Source organism: Centruroides sculpturatus, unplaced genomic scaffold (assembly GCF_000671375.1).
Source record: "Centruroides sculpturatus isolate CEXI.00-Female unplaced genomic scaffold, Cexi_2.0 scaffold701, whole genome shotgun sequence".
Taxonomy (NCBI): domain Eukaryota; kingdom Metazoa; phylum Arthropoda; class Arachnida; order Scorpiones; family Buthidae; genus Centruroides; species Centruroides sculpturatus.
The window spans coordinates 271305-276765 of NW_019385058.1; the positions used below are offsets into that span (position 1 = coordinate 271305).

At 35.1% G+C, this 5461-nt stretch overlaps 1 protein-coding gene across 1 annotated transcript in view; it reads left to right on the forward strand.

Annotated features, from left to right (window-relative positions):
- Positions 1-5461, forward strand: part of LOC111634066 — a 44569-nt gene that overhangs the window by 7980 nt on the left and 31128 nt on the right. The gene's annotated exons all lie outside the window — the stretch shown is intronic.

The following is a 5461-nucleotide window of genomic DNA, read 5'->3' on the forward strand; positions in this document are numbered from 1 at the left end:
AGTTGAAACTGCATTTTTATGAATAAAAATTTGACAAACTATTTATCGTTTTATGACGAGTAAAATTTTTTCGTCGCGTTCGCGGCTTTTAAGTAATGCATAAACCTTCGAAACGCGAGGCCCTTCGGACCGCGAGGCATAGGCGGTGGCCCACGTCGTCCATGCCTTACACCGCCCTTAATCATAGAAATGATGTAATTTGAATATAAATTATTTATAAATACTTATGTCAAGTTATATTTTTATTACTACATAAAATATATTAAGAGTTTATGACCACTGTGCTGGGTGAGACGTTGTTGAAACAAAAAAAGTTATGCATTCCATCACGTACATAAACAGTGTCGTAATTCGCCAAGTGCAAATCAGCAAATTCGTAAATTTTTGTTTATTTTGAACAATCCGGATAATCGAAAATCCGGATAATGGAGGTCCGGATAATGGAGGTTCTACTGTACTAGTATATTTATGTAAGACCACATAATTTTTTGTAGTTGATAAAGTGTAATCTTTGGATTGATTTAATTATTTAAAACTCCTACGGAAATTTAAAAAATCTTTATCTCTATTTCTCTTTTCTAAATTTTTATTTTTCATGAAGCTGTTCTAATTAAATAGGTTCAAAAATAATTTAAAATAACGGTGGAACTCCACATCATTCGCCATTTTTATTATTTTTCTCTTCGAAAATTCTCGGCATTCAGCATTTGTGTTCTCTAGATTCTAGAAAACGCCAGCAGTTCCGTCACTTTCGGCAGCATCTGGCTGGATTGATGCTGAGATTTTGAATACGCCCAATTCAATTACTTTCTTTTTCCTTTAGCTATACAGTAGACCCCCCTATAACGTGGTAGATACGTTCCACTTTACAAGAATTTCACGTTGTAGGAATCCTTAAATACATGAGCCAATCTCAACCCAACACGTGTGAAGTTTACGGACTACGGCTGTTTGAAAGGTTTTCTTCCATTAAATTAATCAATTCTAGACTAATTCGACTCAACATTTCCAAAACACGTATAATTTTTTGGGAATAATCCGTATAAACTATGCTATAAACAAAAAATTGTAGGATTACTTACCGAGTGTGCACCGTTCGACGTCGCCATTGCTAAAGCTTGTTTTCGTCGCGGAGCAGCGCACCAAACGGCGGGCGATTTCTGATAAGTTATTTTTCTGCGAAAAATTCGTTGAAATTTGGAGACATAATTAATAAAAATAATTTTTATGGCCGTTGAATAAGAAATGTTTCTTTCACAAGAAATGTATAAAATTACAGTACTGTATTAGACTTACGGTACCTAATTTACATACTGTACAGACGATAGTAAACTCTAGCGTGGCGCTGGACGGCGGAAAGTGCATATATAATTATAATAAAGATAAAATAAATTAAGTTAATATATAATTATATATATATTACCTATTTTATATATAATACTGTACAGACGATAGTAAACTCAACTTACTCGCCTAAACTCTCTGTAGCGTGTAAGTAGTTCGGCTGCTCGTCTACTATTGGTCCAGATTCGACCAATCCTGTCGCGACACGAGTCGGCGACGACATTTTACGAGTCCCTTTTAGCGTCTTTATAGGAATACTGTCGCAATTTTTTTCGCCACGTTATAGGAATCTCCGTTATAGGAACCCGCGTTATAGGGGGGTCTACTGTATCTTGGGAAATTTCATGTTGAATGTTCATTTATTTTTTGCATTAGTTTTCTATATTTGTTTTATATTAATTTCTTATTGGTTTTACAGTATTTCTTCTCTGTAAAATATGTATTAAGTATGTACTTTGAAGTGTCTAGAACGAATTAATTGGATATACAGTGATTCATATGGAAATAATTGCCTCGGTTTTCATCGGTTTCGGATTTCGCCGATTGTTTTCGGACGGATTATCGACGAAACTCGAGGCATCACTGTACAAGCGTAAGATACAATTATAGTGGTATGTTTCTAAACCGATATCAAAGGGTCAACGTCCCTTTTAATTCGACGGAGAGAGTGCTTACATTCATCCAAACATTGGTAGCCAAGCAGTCTTCGTACCCTAAACACTGGGAGTTTGGTCGTGGGTTCATGCCGCGCTCGGTCGGGCTGGCAACGTGGAATTTTCCACGTCTGTAACGCCTAAATAGGGTTCAGTGTCCCTTAAAAAACGACCTCCCAAAAGTGATTTCTCCCTAGTCAGATCGCCCAAGTAAAGTGTTGCGTTTGCCAAACATTATCATACCTGCTTAAAGATGCTGGTTGTAGATTATACGTGAAAGACGGGGAAAGTCAACACTTGCACAAATCACTACAAAAATATAGGTAATGTATTGGGACTATAATTATGGCTGGACAGAAGTCAGCGAGTATGCTCTTCCTCCCTGATTAATGAGCCCCTGATCGTTATATCCCCATTTGGTGTGGGAATTTTGTCAGACGATCGTTTGTGTGGCAGCGAGTACACGTCAATGATGTCATAACTGGACGATGAAAATTAAACAAAATAATTCGAAGGTTTAGTATTTCATTCCATTGCTTTTAGATTTCCCCCGTGGACTTAGTTAAGTGTCAATCTTCTCACACTTTACAATTGATTGTTTTAATATATTTTCGTTATTTTCGCGCGTCGATACGAGGTGGAAAACTTGTTGACAGTTAAGTTAATATTCAAGATCTCCCGTTTTTAACTCCGTTGGAAAAAGGCGGTAAAATAAAAAGTTTCTAAACGTATCTTTTCGTTAAAAATTTACAGAGTAAACAGCCCCTGGATTCTCAAAGCATGGTGGCATTCAAATAGGAACATTACATAATACAAACTACTAGCGTGTACAAAATATAATTTAAGTGGTTTTCCAGGGTGCAGAGTTTAAGTATTTGGTCCGTTTTTCGCGAAATTTGATTTGTTGGCAGATTACCATTTGATATTCAACTGTGAATGGTAGTTTCTTAGAATTAACATTTAAAAAATATAACATCTAAAAATATTTAAGATATATTATTAATCGAATTTTAATTGCTAACTACTTGATCAATGCGGCATGCATTTATTGCGACGAAATCAAGATGTGGACAGGGGCTATCAGGAGTGTGTTGATAAATGCTGACATAGGGAAAGGGGAGATCATCTGAGTGTTTGTGCATACAAAATAATTTAATTATTTTGTAATATTCTGTTGTTAATTGACATTTATTGTACTGTACATATGATTGCGCAAATGGGAAAAAGGGGAAGTGGTGTTAACGAATTGTATAGAGAAGGGGGTAGGAGTAAAAATGAAGTAAAATCTTTCATTTCGATATGTGCACGCCATCGAATGAAAGTGGGTTTTTTCGTACCACTTTAATATCACAATAGACATGACTATAGTAGGATGAAATAACCAAACTCTTTATATGTTTTCGTTTTAACGTTCGTTATACTATAGTATTTGATTTATATAACTACAAAAAAATATAAGAATTTTTAAAATGCGTTAGATTGGTCACTCGATGTGATAAACCCTTTAGAAANTGCCTATGTTCATTCCCTTTCTCTTAAATGCTGGTCTAATGACTGGAATATCGTATAACGATAAAACACCATTTTCTTCATACCAATATTGAGTGAGTTTTTCTCGATTTCTATTTTGTAAGGTATTCTTAATATTAGGAATTTGTGTTTTTTAATGTAATTGTGAGAATCGAACAAGACAAAGGAAAACAATCTGATGATGATCTCATGAAAAGTTGGTATATATCAACTTTCTGACCTAAGAGAGCGTCAACTTACGCTTTCTCATAGCTGATAGTGACAAATTTAAACATCTTTCTTTTGACTTTAAACATTTCTGAAGAATTTGTATCTTTGAATAAGACGAAGAACGGCACATTTCAGTCTGTCGTCGGTCGTTTTTTCTAGTCGTTAAGACTTGTTTGTTCCTTTCTATCCAGTCATTGGAATTTGTGTTTATATGCTTCATTTTCATTTCTGCTTGAGTGTTTCCAACGTGAAAAATATTTGTGATGATTCGAAAAGTGCTATTGTCATCCTCAAACCCATCAAAATCTCCAGTAGCAGGCGTAACCCACTTTTTTCAGATATTTTCCGAGTGTAATCATATTCGGCGATAAGAAGGATGAAATAACCAAACTCTTTATATGTTTTCGTTTTAACGTTCGTTATACTATAGTATTTGATTTATATAACTACAAAAAAATATAAGAATTTTTAAAATGCGTTAGATTGGTCACTCGATGTGATAAACCCTTACGAAAGATAAGCCTTATAGTTAGATAAATCAGATACGAATAATATAATACAACAGAAGGGTTAAAATAACGAAATAATCTAATAATATTAACCTTTGTTGTTGTTATTTTTTGCACGGGCAATGCCAGGCTCATCTGTTAGTATAGAATAGTTAGTAACATAATTACTGCCGAGAATTGGAAACAAATTGATTAACATTGTGATAATTATATAATTAAAGTTAACGATTAATTAGAGTATTAAAATTCCTCAAGAATGGATGCAACTAATGGAAAAAGGCAAAGCAACAAATGAGTAATCTGTCAAGGAGCCGGAACCCACCGGAACTTTGAACGGAACTTTGAACGGAACAATAGCTTTTGTTTAGGTAACTGTATATTTCTGTTACAAGCAGACCGGATATTGCATATAGTGTGTCGTATCTTAGTAAATTTCTAGACAGACCAACAGATAAGTTGTGGAAGACAAGTAAAAGAATTCTTCGATACTTTAGTTGCACAAGACATCTTACACTTCGTTTTACGAAAGGTTTAGACCAGGGGTGGCCAACCTTTTTAGCCGGCGGGCCAAATTTCAAAAATAATATTTCCTGCCGGGCCACGCACCTAATTTTTTTTTAATTAAAGTAAACAAGCAAGCGTTCTACACCTTCATCCGCATCGTTGCTTTCCAGTAGGTGAGATCGTGGTCAAACACTTTCCTGATTTAATGTAAAAAAACAAAAAATAGGTATATTTATTTTTTTGAAGAAAATAAAACATAACCGAGAATCATTTATTTAATAACCGAGAAACATATTTATTAGACAATTTAAAAATTTGACTTTGTTTTACAGAACTAACAAGTAAGTGCATCAAAATTGACCTGGACTGATGTTGTCGCTACACGCAAACAGTTTTCCAAATGAACATCAGTAATTCGTGTTCTCACTTGTGATTTGATATACTTCATGCGACTAAAAAGTTGTTCACACGCATACGTGTTTCCAAATAGCGTAACCATTGACAGAGCATGATTGTAAAACGCAAGATATTTATCCTTGTCCAAATACGTTTCATAGAACTCTTCCAAACCTTCTTAACTCTTCTAATGTTCATTTGGTGATATTACAATAAAGTTAACATTTATGTTCATTTGACCTAGCTCCGCGGGCCGCAACACGACTCCCGGCGGGCCGCATGCGGCCCGCGGGCCTCATGTTGGCCACCCCTGGT